Here is an 18,274-nt window from a genome sequence, read left to right on the forward strand (position 1 = left end):
AATGTTGAGCTTTCTCACTAGAGCGCCTCTCATCCACCTTCATCGGACGCTGATGACGACCGAGTGACCAACGTAGAGGAAATACCTGGCAGCGCATTTCCAGGACGCGTGTCCTGGACGCGCGCCGCGCTTCATTCATGTCACGCTAAGGCGCCCGTGTGCTGTGCGATGTCAGTGCACGTTAAAGGTCCCCAGGTGGTCGAAATTATTCCCGAGCCCTCCACTACGGCAGATCATTCTTCCTTTCTTCTTTCACTCCCTCCCTTATCCCTTCCCTTACGGCGCGGTTCAGGTGTCCAATGATATATGAGACAGATACTTCGCGAAGCTCCGGACTCATAGACACGTGCCCCTACTGTAGAACAGCGAGGCATTTTCCAGGACTGCGCGATTCCTGCAGCGCTTCTCGAACGTCTCCGCACTAAGGAAAAAGGGTGTGAGAAAGGGGTAAAAAGGACTTTTACACCCTTTAGAGGACCATAGGAATAACTTTGCACCCGTTAAAAGCGCGCTCCTCATCACTTACCCCTTTTAGAAGACTTACACCCTATTTACGCTCTCTAACAGTGTTGATAACTGCGCGTCCTTTCCTGCCCCCAAAACAGCGTGGTGATTATACTTTGCTCGTATGTCGCGACGAGGCGCTCGTGGAGAATTTTGTGTGGAGTGTCTCGATGCGCGTGCTGTCTTCATAGAGCGATCCATTCTTTTGTTGGCAGCGCTTAAAAAACACGGACAGAAGACATAGAAGACGACGTTAACTGTTTTTTATGCGCTGTCAACAAAAGTATGGAGCACCACCAACTAGCCCGACAACTTGTCCTATTCAAGTTCATAGAGGGGCGGGAAATTTATATAATGGTCGATTTCTCTTGTGTGGCAAATACATCAAGTAAAAAGATAAGCTTAACAGTCTACGCTCAAAACGGAATTCAAATGCTGACATCTTTTTTCCTTATAGACCGTTTCTTGTACGACTAAAAACATTCCATGCTTTAATTTGACATGATGCGGCGATCAGCTCCAACGCTCAGGTTCTATGCGCATTTAATCTGTCTCCGTTTCAAGCAGTGCATATTTCCTCATCGCGCTCAGCTGCACGTAATGGCAAGGTCAGCGGGCCTTGATTTAGCGTCGTGATTAAACTTGCGCCATAAGCTCACGTTCGTCTGTAGGACATTCGTGGTTTACATCATACTTCATTTTATGCTACGAGTGATAACGCAAATGCAATTTTTTTCTTGACAGCCTTGCCGTTAAAAGGGCTGGGGGTGAGCCCAAGGCAATCTCTCACAAAGGAGCAGAAATAAATAGGGAAATGCTGAGTGGCGCACACGCAGGTTAACCTACTGATTTGTGGGAAGGAGTCTTGGGTCCTCTGACGCTTTCTCCTCCTCCCTGGCATTGGAATTTTTTGTTTATTTCTCAATTAAATTTGAAAATGACTTTTGAATGCTATACGCCAAGAGAAAAACAGAAAGCAGAAAACGTGCTTGTCATAAATAATTATGGTGTAATCAATAAAAGAGTGCTCAAACTTTGTTATAGTTTTCATGGCACACACGCAAATTCCTGTAGCAAGGGCTGGGCAGGAAAGGGGAAAAAGAAGGCGCCTTTGGCCACGTGTCACTGCAACAATTAGTCCAAAAAGTTTTGTGTCGCGAGTCCGCTACTCCAGATTTTTAATCCTCTTTGTGCTGCTCCATTCTTTCGGCGAAGTTCCTGGTCTCGCCGATGTGCAACGCGGAGCGCTAATGTGCTCCAGCGCAGAAAGCTCTTGAATCGTGATTCAGACGCGGGGCAATGTTAAAGGGACTCTGAAACGCCTTCCGAGGAGAGCACATTAACTCACTTAATAACTGCACTGTGTTGCCATGCAAACCAGAGCCAAATAATACTCTTCTACACGCAGCAGTCGACCCATAATCGCGCGTCAAAGTTGGCGAGCCCTTCCCGGCGACTTTTTCATGCTCGCACCCTCCTCCGTCCCCCGCATCTGCGTAGACAAGGTGAGAGGTGGCCATCGGTTAGATTCAGACGTCAGGCAGCTACCGAGGCCGCGGCCAATAAGCCGCTTATCTCCGGTGGGTCGGGAAGTTCCGCTCCTAGAGGGGGGTCGGCGAAGGAGCGCCTAACTTCCAGTGTGCAAAAGTGACGAGAGGAGTGGGAAAGGCGCGAAGACGCTGAAATTCAAATTTTAGCTACAGATAACTCAGCTTCTACAAAGCGCATTTAAAAAATCTTTGCTGGACACCATTCGTGAAGCGGCGTGTTTCAATATCCCAGGCATGCTGCAACGTTATTAGAGCCCACTTCACAGCCCCTTTAACACTCCATAGGAATACTTGCCCCCTCTTACATACAGGGTCTACGTTCAGTGACCCAGCGGATGACTAACCGAAGGCTTAAAAAGGCAAGCTGCAACTCACCCGCAGTCACACGTGATGAAGGAACCGAGTATGTTCTGAAACGCCGGGTTTTTTTTTTCATTTTTTATATTTGGTTGGCGTTCTCTCTAACTGAAATACGAAGCAAGAGTTTCGATCACTAGCTCTTTTAAAATCACTTCGTGCATCTCCCATTGTCTGAACCACTATAAACGAGGCTGCTTGCTTCCTTGGCCTCAGTTTCTTTTTTTTTTACTCGTGTAGTGTCCTGGAGCTTTTGCATGCTCACTTTTCTCCGCTCCCCAAGCTCCCTGGATATTCCTGTAAGAAACGTTCTACTCACAAGGCACGGCAATAGCTTGCAGTTCTCGGCACACGGGACAGTACCTCCATTTCATACTCGAGCCATCCCACTCCCCACAAGGCATCTGTCATTACATCTTTATTACCGTATGTTCCACACATGAAGAAAAAAGAAAGGACAAGAACCGAGTCGTCTCCCATCTCCAAAAAAAATGGGTACCCCAGTTCATTGATCCGACCCATTAGCCAAAAACAAAAAAAAAGACCGAACAAAAACAGCTGCATTCTTTCGCCAAGCATGCGCCAGAAGCAAAATCGCGTTTGCATTCCACACGTTAAAGGCGTGAGCGAGATGCTGGCTCGCATTCTGGGTAAAGAGAGGGTGCTAACAACCAACGAAGAAAGTATTTAGAGGGTGTTGTAACAACGCACAAACCGACTACCACCAGCGGACGCCTTGTCCCCCGCCGGAAAGACCGTCACCCTAAAGAAAGGGCCCCAAGGCAAAATCCCCTGCTCGGTCTGCGCGGCCTCGTACGGGGGGGGGGGGGGGGGGGGGGGGGGGGGGGGGACGAAGAACTTCGCGGAAAGAATGAGGCAACTCAAGGCGGACGTCCGAGAAATGAACCGTCAACACAGCGCTGTGGCAGAACACTGCGAGGCATGCGACCACCGAATCGACTTTGACGGCACTATTGTACTGGAAACCGAAGCTAACCCGCGCAGCAGGCTTCTACTTGAGTCGTGACACATCCAACAGACGCGGAAGAATGTTAATCGCTCCCTGGGGGACACTGTTCTCTTCTTACAATCCATGGTTTGCGGCCACTGACCCGGAAGTCTTCCACGCGAGGGCTTAAAGCGCCAAGCGGCGCCTCGCCCGTAGTCACACCATGAAGAAGGGACCGAGGCGGTCTCGAAACGTCGTGTTTTTTTTTTCCCAAAAATTAGCTTGGTTGGCGTCAGTCATCTTTCTCCTAAATTAAATTTTCTAACCAGACAGACTTCTGTCAAATGTTTTATTTTTAATTCCAGTAAGGGCTCTCCTTGTCGTCTAAGCCACCGTCACTGCTGTTGAACGCGAAGCATTTTGTTCCCCGACGCCGAAGCGCTTGCGCGAAAAGAGCAGTCAGTGCCGCAGCAGGTCAGTCATGTGCGGCCCGGTGTCGACCGACGCTCCCGATACCAGGCTTCCGCCACTATTCTAAAGAAATACGTCGGCAACAAAAAAAAACATGAAAATGGCCTTCAAGCGGGAAGCGAAAAGAGAAACACAGAGCAGCGAAGGACATGTAGCCAGAGCCGATGGCGTCACTTCCCGCTGCCCCAGCTGAAAACTGCTACATCTTAACGACCTCAACTATCAGACTAAGGGCGAGTCCCAAAAAACACGAAGATGAAAGATTAGCGGCACCCCTCCGAAGGCCAACATCTTGATAGACGCCCAGACGTGAATACCTATCTTCCAATTCACTGTGTACAGTTTACTCATATTTACGAAGCCTTATGCACACACACACATATATATTCGATAAAATCTTCATGGAGAGATGGTCCGCAAGATGTGGGGACACGGATTTGTGCGCTTACCTGAACGAAGTGAAATTTTCTCAGTCAAAACGCATACTTTAAAAAAAATAAGTTTCACAACGCTCTTGCAGTGTTCACAAGTGTGTCTAGGATTCACGCTCACTTGCGCTCGCACTAGCAAATCAGTCGAAAAGCTTCTGATGCGGGATAGAGCAGCGGACGCGCAGCTCGGAAGCCACGCTAGGCCCTTCTCCGTGCTGTCCGTGCTGTCTATGCACAGCGCTGACTTCCTGCTCACAGGAGTACACTCAGGGGTTTGAAGTTATCCCGCATTAGAAGCTTTTCGACTGATTTGCTAATGCGAGCGCAAGTGAGCATGAATCCTAGACACACGTGTGAACACTGCAAGAGCGTTGTGAAACGTATTTTTTATTAAGTATGCTTTTTGACTGAGCAAATTTCACTACGTACAGGTCAGCCCACAAATCTCTGTCCCACATCTTGTGGGCCATCTCTCCATGCACATTTTATCGATTATGTAATGTGTGTGCGTGCCTAAGGCTTCGTAAATATGAGTAGACTAGTACCTGTATTTTTAGTATACATTGGCATGATTTGCTCCTCCTGCCACAACTACAAGCTGACATTTGCTTCATTTTGATATCTGGCACATTTTCTTTTCCATTATTTAATAATAACGCTTGGAAGATCTTTCAAAGTATGGATGGTTCATGGTTTATGGGGGTTTAACATCCCAAAGCGACTCAGGCTGTGAAGGACGCCGTAGTGAAGTGCTCGGAAATTCGACCACCTAGCTGGGGATCTTTAACGCCCACTGAGAGCGCACAGTACACAGCTGCCTCTGGAACTTCGCCTCCACACAAATTCGACCGCCGCGGCCGCGATTGAACCCGCGTCTTTCGGGTCATCAGCTGAGCGCCATAACGACTGAGCCACTGCGGCGACTTCAAAGTATAGAAGATATGACGATACTACCAGAGCATTACATGAAATCGATTACTTGCAATCAGGTGCACTTTCTTGCAATTTTCTGATTAATTTATTACTTTTTTCAGACGGCAAAGTTCCGGCAATTCGATTACTTTTTCTGTAATTGATTGCAGGTAATCAGTTCCTTTTTTTCCCTAAAAAAAAGCTGGAACCAACGGTACAGCTTTCCTGACGGCAAGCAGTTTTCTTTGTGACCGAGCGACAACAGACCGGCTGCCGAGAAGCATCGCGCAAGATCATGTCCGCACCACAACCGGGTCAACGTCGTCTTCCCACGGCACTTCTCTTCCCGAGAGGTATCACGTGACCGCTATGTAGAACACCCCCCCGCCGCGCTCCCCCGGTCTTGTCAAATGGCGCCGCAGCTTACCCCCCATTACACCCAAAATCGACGCAAGGTGTTCTAAATGTGTTCAGTGCAGCCGCTGATCGCTTCGCGAGGAAAGATAGGAACGTTATCGACTGCAGCTTCGAAAAACAATTCCTCTCGGAAATTAACAGCGTAGAACAAACCATCAGGCAAGCTGCTGTAGTTCACTGCAGTCTGAGTAAATTTGTGTTATGGCACTATAAAATTTGGGAGGAAAGTAACGAAAGAGTAACTGCCTAGTTTTCTGTAATTGTTACGTTACTTTCCTGAGGCTGTAATTCACCGCGGTATTCATATACATTTTCTGATGGAGTCATTTTAATTGTACTCGCTTACTTACTTTCTGTAAGGTGTTGAAGAATGTTATATAACGGAGCTGTCTCAACATTTAGTTTTCTTTCTAGCAATAGTTGTGTGTTGTGTTGGGTTTTATGGCACATAGACAACTCAGAACATCATGCGCCAAGAAAATTTTGTAGCAATAGTAGTAGCAATTGTACATGTAAGAATTGGCAGCAACAGAATCCGAAAACAGGCTTTTTCCGCACAAGTGCGTGCACTTGCTCATTTTCTAATTTACACGCAATATTTCAAATAACTTATATTAAAGCACGCTTGCACCACCTTCATAGTGGCTGCCATTTTAGAGACGAGAAGCGCAGAGCAGATGCACATTTGCGATATTTCCTACTGCACACCTTTTTTAGTATTCAGCCGTCAAGAAAACAGGCGATTTTTTATTCCCACAGTTAACGAAGGAATTTTTTCACATATGCGCAGAAGCAAGCCTCCGGCCGGGAAGGGCCGCTGCACGTGCACAACAGGCGTACCTAAAACCGGTAGTATGTCCCCCGCGGTATGCTAAATCCCTCTACCAAGAAAGCATACGCGGGTGACACGCGGAATCCGGTTCGGGGAACGAAAAGAGAAAAAAAAATCTGCCAGCAGAAGGAGGAAAGCGCGACTTGTCATGGCACTGTCTGGTACTGCAGCTGCTGCAGGGCGCAGTTTGCACTTCGCGTCTCTGGACAGTGCCTGTCATTATATCTGCTGTTGCACTCTGTACCTGTGGTGTGCAGTCGCCGAGCGAATAATCTCGGTCGTTCCAGCGACCGTGGCGGCGCCACGCGGCCTCGTCCTGAAGCGGCGAGCCGGTGATCGCTCTGCGCGGCGCGTGCAATCGCAGTGGTTTGGAGCGTAAGATACGCTTCAAAGATGAGCGTATTCTGTTATTCTACGATGTGCGAGCATTCCAAACAGCAAACATGTTGTTTCTGCAAACACGTAAACAGTTCAGAAAGCAGTGATCAAGTGCAGTCAGCAGGCAGGCGACGAGTTTCAGCCCAATGACCCGTCTCAGCGACGAACTCTGTTGACGCCACGACACCGTGTCGTCAATGCATTCCTTTTCGGTGCTTTGTTCATGCGACCAACGTAGCGTATTACAGCTACGTAAGCAATGCAGTGCTTATACAATGAGCTGATACGAAGTATATTGGTTATATTTTAAGATAGACGTTTGCAGCAAACATATTTCATCAAGCTTCAGTCCATTTTGGCCTAGATTAAACACGGCTTTCTGGCCACAACGTGATTCCTAAATAGCGATATGAATGGAAAGAATTTCGCAACTGTACTACCTTATTTCTCGGATATAACGCGCAAAGTGGATGAATAACCGCAAACGCTTCCTGATCACAGCATTTTCCCTCGCTAGTATATAATTATAATTGGTTTTTGGGGAAAGGAAATGGCGCAGTGTCTGTCTCATATATCTTTGGACACCTGAACCGCGCCGTAAGGGAAGGGATAAAGGAGGGAGTGAAAGAAGAAAGGAAGAATAGGTGCCTTAGTGGAGGGCTCCGGCATAATTTCGACCACCTGGGGATCTTTAACGTGCACTGACATCGCACAGCACACGGGCGCCTTAGCGTTTTTCCTCCATAAAAACGCAGCCGCCGCGGTCGTGTTCGAACCCGGGAACTCCGGATCAGTAGTCGAGCGCCCTAACCACTGAGCCACCGCGGCGGGGTCCCTCGCTAGTCAAAAACACATTTTGAGCGCTATTTCGACTATATTATAATTAAAGCTCGAATGACCCCTTGTCTCAAACAACAGCTACATTGCCTTTTTTATTACCGCGTATATGCGACTAACGTACGCTGCAGGTGGACCATAGTCGGATACAATTAAGGCTGCAGCAAAGCTCCGCCCACATTCAGGAGCACCGGACAGAATTCCTCCGTGAGAAAATATAGACCGCTGGTAAAACTTTTCTGTTTACCTAAACAAGCAGCCAATCACGAGTCGAAATTGTAGGCTCGAGGATTTATATCTTTCTAGCTTGTTTGATGCAGCCCAACATTAAAAGGCGTATTTTGATCTCTATTGTAATTGGTAAGTGCAGTTATATTACGCCGCGGACCATGGCCAGTGTTACGAACTGTATATATTTTTTTTTAAACTATGTCCTTATAAGATCATCGCGCAATCAATACTCATAGTATTTATGCGGGTAAGGGCCGCACGAAATATAGCGTCAGACTGCCTGGGTCATTAAAGTAGTTTCTTTTCGCTTTCGGGTGAGTGCCGAAAGAACAAGAAAGTCAACACGCAAAAAAAATACAGTCCAAAGTGTTTATCGCACTCTGCTCAATTAGCAAGTTTCAGCGCCGACGGAGTTTTTTCGGCACTTGCGAAGTAGCAACTCCAAGCTCATGTCGATAAAAATTTATTTCGAGCCTGTAATGCAGCCAAACTTAAGCATAGGATCTTATTAATAACCGACAATCATTTACTGCTGCTTATCTACACTCTAAAAATGACACGAAAGGTGCCACAACGTCAAGAAACCGCAATGCTTCTATAGAGACGCACGCTATGGCATCGGCGTCATCACGGCCTCGTCCGTCATGTCGTACAGCCGCAGCGCCACCTATAGCAGCTGGAATGACCGAATAGCCTGCCCTCAGGCTAACTTTGCGATGACGCCATTATCAGTCCTGGTAAGTACGGTCGAATGTTTATCTGCTTGTATTTTGTAGAGGGCGGGGTGGTGGTGGGCAATTACTTACGCTCATGTACACTTTTAGTAAAACAACTCAATTTCGCCCTCGCCATTTCATGGATCTTAGTATAGATAATAATTGTCATGGTCCAAATTGTGCAATGCACCCTTACATCTCCAGTAATAAGTTTTGGATACGAAGCAATTAGCTGTTTTCGACACAGTCGCCTTTCTTGAACTCTTGGCGGCGGGTGTAGGTATAGGTTGCAAAATGCATGCAACCTCAAGCATGAGTGCAGCTAATGTGGCCTTTGAGCTTCAGAGGGTTAGTCCTACTTTCTTTCAGAACCTTGATGATTGCTCTGAGTGGTTGAAGTTTAAAAATTGATCGAACTGGAGTACAAAGCTTTTTTATGACGAGGCCCAAAGCCATATGGCATCTTTTCTCCAGACGCAGCTGAGTTGCGCGGTCAGGATTTTCTCTTCTTTGTAATGCAGAAAAGGGGCCTGTTTTTTTCCCCCGAACTCCAGAATTAGCTCTATGCTGCTATGGCCCTGCTTAAGCTTCACCCGCAAACATTTTTCTATCGCTATTTCAAGTCACTTAATCCTCACGAGAGTTGACAACTAGCAAAATGGACCATTTGCAGAAATGTGTAAGTCAGTTTCTCCGCAAGGCTTGTTTTCCAACGAAAAGGCCTCGTTCCCGGACGACACTCTCGCAATTCTTGTGGAAACGAAAAGAGTGAAGTTCCCTCTTCTGATTAAACTCAGGAATGTCGCCAGTTTGCTTCAAAGTGGCCTGGAGAGAGCCATCAAGAGTACAATTGTACTTTTGCAGTCAACCTTCGGTAGCACTGTAGTAGAGGCTAGGCAGGAAATATAAGGGAATGGGCCTTTGTTCCTGTGCGCCGGAAGTAGTGGACTACCTCATGCTAAACTTTCTAAAAGGTTTCTACTGAACAACACCGTCGCGCTAACTGCCTTCCCTTCCCCCCTCCCCCTCGCACTCCTAGCCAGTACAAGGAACAACCCACTCCCCACAACACTGTGACAAAGGACGGTATCATTCATTTTTCCGCCTGCACTCTGCTGCAGGCGGTGTGCAACCATCCGGAGTTTTTATTCGCTCGAAAAATTTCAGTATGTCGTCTGGATTCGAGACATTTACCGCAGTCTGCGTTATCAATTCCTGTTCTTGCCACGAAAGGGGAGATTGGTTAGTCGGTCTCGAAATAGATTAAGGGGCCTCCAACCTTTTCTAAAAATGCGAGACTGCTGCCTGTAAACGAGCACTTTTGGTCGGAAGACATCCTTTTGGAGAAGCTGACTTATATAATATTGCAAGTTGTTGCAGGAATAAACGCACTATCTCAGTGCACGTACGCTTTTGTTGCACGCAGGCGGCAAAAATTCAGCCACAATTTTGCTAGCGCCAAAGACATAACTGGACAAACGCTGAAGAGCTCAATTCAGGTCATTTTTGGTTGTAAAAAATGTTCCATGGTCATACTATGACTCTAACTAAATGGTAGCGCTACTGCATGCACGATAGCCACGGGGTGAATAAAGGCGCCCTGCTTACATTTTACAAGCGTCAAATATACTGCGGTTCGGTTCTTATCTCTTGCAGATATCAGCTGCAAAATCGGGCCCATTTGAATCAACGCTAAAAGAACATTGTAATTAAAAAAAACTTGGCCATTTACGGAAGTGGGAGATGTGCTCTACTTCCACTGCATGTGAAATATGTGTACTACACACCAAATGTAGGAGCCTTCTAGTTTGGTCTAGTTGGTGGGGCATGCATGTCCTTCAATCAGTGCCATATTCTGCAATGGTTTGGCATCCAGAGCTTGTGTTGTTCATTCTTTTACTTATTTCTTGGCCTGTACAGTATGCTCGCTTGGAAAACGCCTTCGCGCTTCAGACCAAATTGCCGCAGATTTAATTTTGATCTCATAATTACACTTTATGCGTTAAATGTGTGCTTTTTGTAACACAGGTTCGCTTGGAGAATGGATGTCATCGTGATTTAAAGGAGACTGCTGAGTTATGCTGCCATTTTTAATTCAACAAGAAATAAACCCTGTCGTGCATACTGGTGTGCAATCACTGGAGCACGGCACGCCACGAACTTATCGCACTAACACGAACATAACAAGAAATGCGGAAGAGAAAAACATCTGTGAACTTGATGGCAGTGAGGAGCTTATCATGCCTTTTCAGCAAGCAGCTTTGTTCTGTAGGTGTATTGTAAGGATGCGTTTGGTTTCGATGTGCGTAATACATTGAAGTAGATGCACCATTACCGGCAGTGACAAAGTGAAGTGGTTTTCTTAACAGGCCGAAAAACGGTCTTACTTTAATAACAATGGATGCCTAGTATCACAGCGAATGTGCCTGTGCCTTACATCCGAGAAGTTGTAACAATACACTGTAATATGGGATACATTCCTCTGGACGGTAACGTTATCCGTCCAAAAGAGACGTAAGGATGCACCTAAAAGAGCAAAACATGCACACTTTCAGAGCAATGTTATGCCCACTGACGCGCTGCAAAGTTGCACCACAGAAGCGATGTAAAAAAACTCATTAGGTAACTATAGCCCCAGCGAGGGTAAGCGTACGCTTACGTTACCCTTCCTACTTGGCGTAAAGGTGCACCTAAAAGAGGAATCCATATGCTCTTGCAGAGCAATGTTACGCCCATTGATAAGGTGCAAAGTTGCTTTTAGGTGGGTTGTAGTAATCTCATTAGACAGGATTAACTGTAGAACTTGCGAGTATAAGTTTACGCCCTGGGATTGAGCATAAGCTTATTCCGAGTGGGCGCAAACATGCACCAGAAAGTGAAGCATATGTTTGCACTTTCACGGCCTAAGCGTTTGTCTTTCTGAGGAGGGGTAACGTTAGTCATCAAAGGGTTATACTTACACTTGGCCAGACGGAATAACATTACCCCGATAACAGCCTAAACATTACACTGTACGCAGTTATAGTCCCCGACGAAGGTGTAACGCTACACCAAAAGGGGGTCGCCACAGCGTCAGTGGATTTACCCTCTAAAAGGACTAATACCCCTATCACACGGGCATTTCGAGGGCCCTCGAACCGATAGTCGATCGACTCAAAGGCGATAGAGCGCTACTACACGGGCAGTTTCAATGGCGATCGAGTCAATAGCCTATCGAGTCAACGGAGTAGCGCAGAACTCCATCGAGATTTCGAGGGCCTTCGAGCGGTGCCCAAGGTTGCTAGCGTTGCTTCGAGCGACGCCAAGCACACTTTTGCACACGACACATTCACGGTACAAAACAATGAATAAACATTATTCGCCTGAAATTTAATGCAAGCAGTCTGTACAATAATATTAAAATTGTATCAGACTGGTTTTGAGCGCATTAATTTTGCGTTGCGGTCTTTGCGTTGCTTGCGTATACTTAGCCTTGACAACATGGCGGCGCCCTGCGCTCCCGCTTCACAGCGATAACAGCTTCGTCGCTAATCCCTCAACGCAACATCGTGTTCTAAGCTGTTGCATTCGCCTTCGAATTGCCCATTCTTACCCTGGCATAAATTTTCAAGAGACAAATAGCTCTTTTTTTTTTCAGATATCAAGGCGATTTCCCAGGTCCTAAGCCTGACGAAGCAGCGCTCCGACCCAGTTGGACTGGCTTGGTTTTGGCTCGTCTTGTATTAGAGTGGCTACATCAGTGTCTGCAACTATCCGTCGCGTACGTGCAATTAAAAGGGGTTTTAAACGACATGCGCGTATACGTGTATTTCAGCATTTAGTATACATTTATCACATATTTTTGTTATTTTTGCTAAATCCAAAGTAGCGATTGTGGCGCCACATAAGCTTGGCGTAAGACACGAGAACCATTCCAATGGCCATTGATATTTGCCGTGTAGCAGCGACACAACAACTTCGAGTTCGATGGCGATTGAGAATTTCGAAGACCCTCGACTCGATGGCCATTGAAACTCGCCGTGTGACAGGGGTATAAGACCACTCCTTTTTTTCTTAGAGTGCGCGATCTGTTCTTCCTCCCAGGCATCCCGTATCAGACCATCCGATACTTTAACCCGATGCCCAGCGAGGCACGAAACCAGTTCGCGCTGGCGCTTGCAGAGGTCAACTACCAAGTTTGGGTGCCTCGATGCAGCGCGGCCTACAGGGGACGAATCCCCAACCTGATGCAGATCAAAAACAAGATCAGGAAGGAACTCTGGTTTCACCTCCAACGACAAAGAAGACATCTAGGACGCAAGAAGCTCTGCGAAGAACGGGAACGGCCGATGGTCATCTTCGAAGAATGCGGCGCGAGAAGAAGCATCAGGTATTAGCAGACCTGCTCGCATCGGTCTTCGATCCGCCGGCGTGGAATGAGTGCGGCACAAGTGTACCGTCTCCCCCTGGCGATGGCGACGCCCTCGATTGCTAGAGCCCCTTGGCAGGGAAGCCGCCCGCGCCCCCAAAACAAAACCTCCCTCACCCGGATGGTGAGGGGGCCTTGCCCTGGGTTGCGCTTGAGTGATGATGGTTGGCTGAGATCTGTAGTCTCAACGGGGCCAGCACCTACAGCGCTGTCTCCTCTCCCATCTGACAAGGCAAGGAAGTGGCGGGGAGACTTGATCTCGTACCTTGTCCCGTCCGGCTTCGGAGTATCCCTTGCCCTAGCGAGGGCGAAAATTCGCTCGTAACCTTGCTGGTGAGTCGGACGACGTACCTCGATTCCTTTGTGCATTTTGTTGCTATCTGACGTAATTTTTGCTGTAGCAATAAATGCCTGTTTGTGTCAGCCAATGTGTCGTTCCTTTGTCCCTTCAGAGCAAGGCCCACCATGGTCGGCGTGCGCTCGGTAGCGTACGCCATCACGGGGTGAGGTCTGGTGGTTTTGAACAGTGTCAGCAGCGGTTAAGTGGGGAGAAACTATTTATCTCCTTGACTAAAACCCCACATCGTATAGTGGTTAGCACCTTGCGTTGCGGCCGCAATAACCCAGGTTCGAATCCTGGTCACGGCATGTTTTTTTTTTTTCTTTTACCGCTCCGGGCATCCCTGCCCTTCACACTTTTCCGCAAGGTTTCTTCAGAACCAGTTCGTCAGCCTTGACACTCGCTCTTTCCCTGTAAAACCCCGTCCCTCCCAGACAGCCGTGATCGTATAGTGGTTAGTACCTTGCGTTGTGGCCGCAATAACCCAGGTTCGAATCCTGGTCACGGCAAGTTTTTTTTTTTTTTTACCGCTCCGGGCATCCCTGTCCTTCACACTTTTCCGCAAGGTTTCTTCAGAACCAGTTCGTCAGCCTTGACACTCACTCTTTCCCTGTATAACCCGTCCCTCCTAGACTGCCGTGATCGTATAGTGGTTAGTACCTTGCGTTGTGGCCGCAATAACCCAGGTTCGAATCCTGGCCGCGGCAAGTATTTTTTTTTTTTTACCGCTCAGGGCATCCCTGCCCTTCACACTTTTCCTCAAGGTTTCTTCAGAACCTGTTCGTCAGCCTTGGCACTCGCTCTTTCCCTGCACACCCCCATCCCTCCCGGACAGCCATGATCGTATAGTGGTTGGTACCTTGCCATTCTACTTCCGGCCACTGCGGAGTGCGGACGTGGGATCGTGAGCTCCGGCGAAGCGGCGATAGCGGCCGTTGCGGGCCGCGGAAACAGGATTGAAGATAAAGAAGACCAGGACTACGAAGTTGTTTTGCCTACGTTGCCTACCGGTCGCGTTGTGTTAAACACCGTTTTTTCTGGCACAGCGACGTGCGAGTTAGGCCCTACAGGGTCGAGGATTTCCGCAACGCCCTCGCCAACGCTGGTGCGCTTCCCGACGTTGTGGCATTGGGGTGTATCAGGTCAACCATGTTTGGGCGGTCACGCTCAACAGTATGGAGGCAAGGAAGAAGCTGGCAGCGTTCAAGGAACTGGAAGTCAAAGGACGGGGCTGCATTTTCATCGATCCTGCCGACCAACAGGTGAAACTACGGCTGCACTGGATGCTGCAAGGTGTATCCGACGACGACATTCGGACGGCACTTGCGGCATTTGGGAGTAACGGAGGTGACCCGGGAGCGTTGGCGTGTTTCAGGCGTCAAGGAGAAGGGGTCCACAACCAGGACCGTTCTCCTGAAACTGAAACCCGGTATGAAGGTTGACGACCTGCCACGCCAGTTACGCGTCACCGGGGAGCTGGGCCTTGTTGTGGTGCCTGGGCGGCATATGCAGTGCCTACGGTGCCGTGGCACGGGTCACGTTCGACGTGAATGTAACGTGCCCCGGTGCTCTAAATGCATGCGTTACGGCCACGGCGATAGTGAGTGTGTTCGCACTTACGCGGTGGCTACCGGTGCGGTATCGAGAGACGATACGGCAGAGCTTCTGATGGATGTCGTCGAGGCGGAGGAGGCGGCGAAAGGTGTCGAGGAAGTTGGCAAGGCTGCTGGCACGACAGATATTTCGGGGCCTCCCAGCGGAGACACTAGTGAGAATGGCAACGAGGGGAAGCAAGTTGAAGAGGGAGAATTACTTTCGACTAAGCGAACACGTCGACAAATGGGGAGAGCGTACCGGCAATGAAGGACGCCGAGTCAATGAGCAGTGAGAAACAACAGGGCCAGAGCTGTGCCCGTTCAGCGAGCGGCACCGCCTCAGCCAAGCGCCCTCATGCCCTGACCGGCAACCAAGGGGACAAGGCGGCCGCTTTCAGCAAAAACTGTTCAGTCCCGACGGTCTTCTCTCCGACCGACACCAAACTTTTTGGCGTACAAGCATGCCGGCGATAAGGCAGCCCCGCGGCAAGGTCAGGGGCCTGCACCAGATGGCTCCGGTGGCAACGACGGCGTCTAACCATGTGCTAGACGGGAGGGGTAAGCACCATGCTCTTGGCCTCTTCACTCTTTGCGAAAATGGCTTCTGTAACCCCGTTGGAAGTAGCCACACTCAATGTTAGGGGCTTGGCAGGAAAGAAAAAGCAAAGCCAAGTGTACCGGCTTTTAACGGAGTACGATATCGATCTAGTGGCCGTGCAGGAGACAAAAGGAGGAGGCCGGGTGCATGATGCGACGTTTCACGTCTAGATTCTCCGCTGTTGTAAGCCATGCGATTGGTACATCTGCTGGTAGCGTCCTTTTTGTGAAGAAGTTGCCGGGTCTTGTCGTGCACGATCATTTCTCGTGCCCTTCAGGTCGATGTGTCGCTGTCGATTTTACATTGAATAACGCTGAGTGGCGGGTTGTCTGTGTGTATGCCCCAAATGTTGCGGACGAAAGGGCCGCGTTTTTTCAAAGTGTTGAACAGCGTCTTTGTTTCGAGAAACAGCTTATCATCATGGGCGACTTCAACTGCGTAATGAACGGCTGCGATAAAACCAGTGCAAGGGTGTTCAGGGACCCAAGTACGAAGATACTGTCGCAAATCATAGACAAATGGAACCTTGAGGAAGGCACGAGCGGTGTGAAGTACACACACTTTCAAAGGACTAGCCATGCTCGACTTGACCGCATTTATGTATCGCTTGACGTGATTCCAAAATGCAACAGTTACCATGTAGTGCCGGTGTATTTTTCGGACCACTGTTTAGTAGAATGTGGGATAGGAGTGAAAAAACGGGGCAGCGCTTTCAGTTGGGATCTATGGAAAATAAATAAGAATCTAATTAAGGACGATTACTTTAACCGCGCAGTAATTGAAGAAATCAGCAAAATAGAGCCAAATAGTGAACTTAAAATATGGCAACAGTGGGAACTTTGCAAAGAACAGGTTAAAATAAAAGCAGTTGAACGGTCTAGTGCCATTGCGTACGAAGAGAATCTAAACGAACGCAATCTAAGGTGTATGCTTGCAAAACTGCTCACAAAAGAATGTGAAGCGCCTGGTAAATGGATCGATGACATCAGGAAAATAAAACAAAAAATTCAACTAATAGAAGAGGACCGACATCACGGAGCGTTGGTGCAGGCCAGAGCGGAAGATGCTGCTGCAGGGGAGACGCCGACGAAACGAGCCTTGGGCATTGGAAAGGCCCATGCGCGGCGAAATCACATTGACAGCATAGAATGGGGAGGCATCTTATCAGACGAAAACGAACATATACAGCGTGCGTTTTTTAAGCACTATCAGGAGCTCTTCGCATTACATGACTCAGACACGAACACCTTTAAGGACAGGTTTCTGGGGCACTGCCGCGTCTTAGTGACGAGCAGAAAGACGGGTTAGAGCTCCCAATAAGTGAATCAGAGGTCGAAACGGCAATAGACAATTTAAATTCTGGGAAATCTCTAGGACCAGACGGGTTAAGCGCGGCGTTTTACAAAGCATTTAAGAGCAGAATCGCGCCAGTGTTGACGACGGTCTTCAATGAAGCTTACGACGTAGATGAATTGACTCCGTCTTTTGGTAAATCACACACTGTCCTAATTCCAAAAACTGATGAAGCTGACAAGTTACGACACGTAACAGGGTACAGGTCAATTGCACTCACGAACGTGGATTACCAAATTTACATGAAGGTGTTGGCGCAAAGGTTACAGTGTGTAATCCAGGGAATTGTTGGCCCCCATCAAACATGTGGGATAAAGGACTGGTCTATTCTTACTAACATACACAAGGCAAGATGTGTGCTCGAGTGTTGTGACCTTACGAATAGTCGTGTTGCCATCTTGCAGCTTGACCTCGAAAAGGCGTTCGACTGTGTCGCGCATAAAATTTTGCTGTGCATTCTGGATTACGTGAATGTTGGTTCTATTATCCGGGAGGGAGTCACCTTGGCGTATCGGAACTGCACGACGAGGTTGATTTTTAACCAGAGTCTCAGGGCCCCTATTTTCGTGCAGCGTTCGGTACGTCAAGGTTGCCCCCTCAGCCCTCTTCTGTTTGCCATTTACATTGAGACGCTGTGTTTAAACATCATTGGAAACGAGAGAATCACTGGTTTTCGACTGCAAGCGGCGGAGGTCAAGCTGCTGGCATATGCGGATGATTTGGCGTTTTTTTCCGTTAATCGAGAGAGTGTTACTGAGGCCATTGAATGCGTTGCAGAATTCTGCAAAACCTCAGGCAGCAAAGTGAACTGGTCTAAGTCAGTGGGGCTCTGGCACGGAGCACGGCAAACGACGCCTAGCCACTTTGCAAAACGTACCCTGGGTGAAGACGCCAACAAAGTACCTGGGAGTACCGCTAGAAAGCTATCGCGATAGCGAGACGTATTGGAAAGCGCAGACCCAGGATGTGCGTGAGAAGGCGGAAAGATGGAAAGGAAGAGGATTATCAATTTTCGCCAGAGCCACCATGTGCAACCTTTTCTTTATCAGCAGGGTGTGGTATGTGATGCATGTGTCGCATTGTGGAAGAATGAACGTGCGGAAGCTACATCGAATTTTTGCTCTTTTTCTGTGGGCTACGCAATGGGAAAGGTGCAGCCGGTCGAATTTATTTAGAAGAGTTAAGAATAGTGGAGTGGGCCTGGGACACCTTTTCTTCGGCAGATTAATAGATTTATGTTTCCGCGTGATGTCAGCGATCCGTTTTTGCACACCGCGTGCCAAGTAAGGCTCGGGCGGGCGCTGCCTGACTTTGTTGTGGCAACCGAAACCATGTCGGGCGGAATTTTTGGGTGCTTCACAGAAGTTGTCGCAAGTGTGCGGTTTCTCTCAACGA

General features: G+C 48.3%; 1 non-coding gene across 1 annotated transcript; it reads left to right on the forward strand.

Annotated features, from left to right (window-relative positions):
* The first annotated feature begins 13,770 nt into the window (after nucleotides 1-13,770).
* On the forward strand, nucleotides 13,771-13,842 carry TRNAH-GUG (transfer RNA histidin (anticodon GUG)). The gene has a single exon. It is a non-coding gene; the product is annotated as a tRNA-His (tRNA).
* The last annotated feature ends 4,432 nt before the right edge of the window (nucleotides 13,843-18,274 follow it).

The sequence above is a fragment of the Amblyomma americanum genome, chromosome 9 (genome assembly GCF_052857255.1).
Source record: "Amblyomma americanum isolate KBUSLIRL-KWMA chromosome 9, ASM5285725v1, whole genome shotgun sequence".
NCBI classification, from domain to species: domain Eukaryota; kingdom Metazoa; phylum Arthropoda; class Arachnida; order Ixodida; family Ixodidae; genus Amblyomma; species Amblyomma americanum.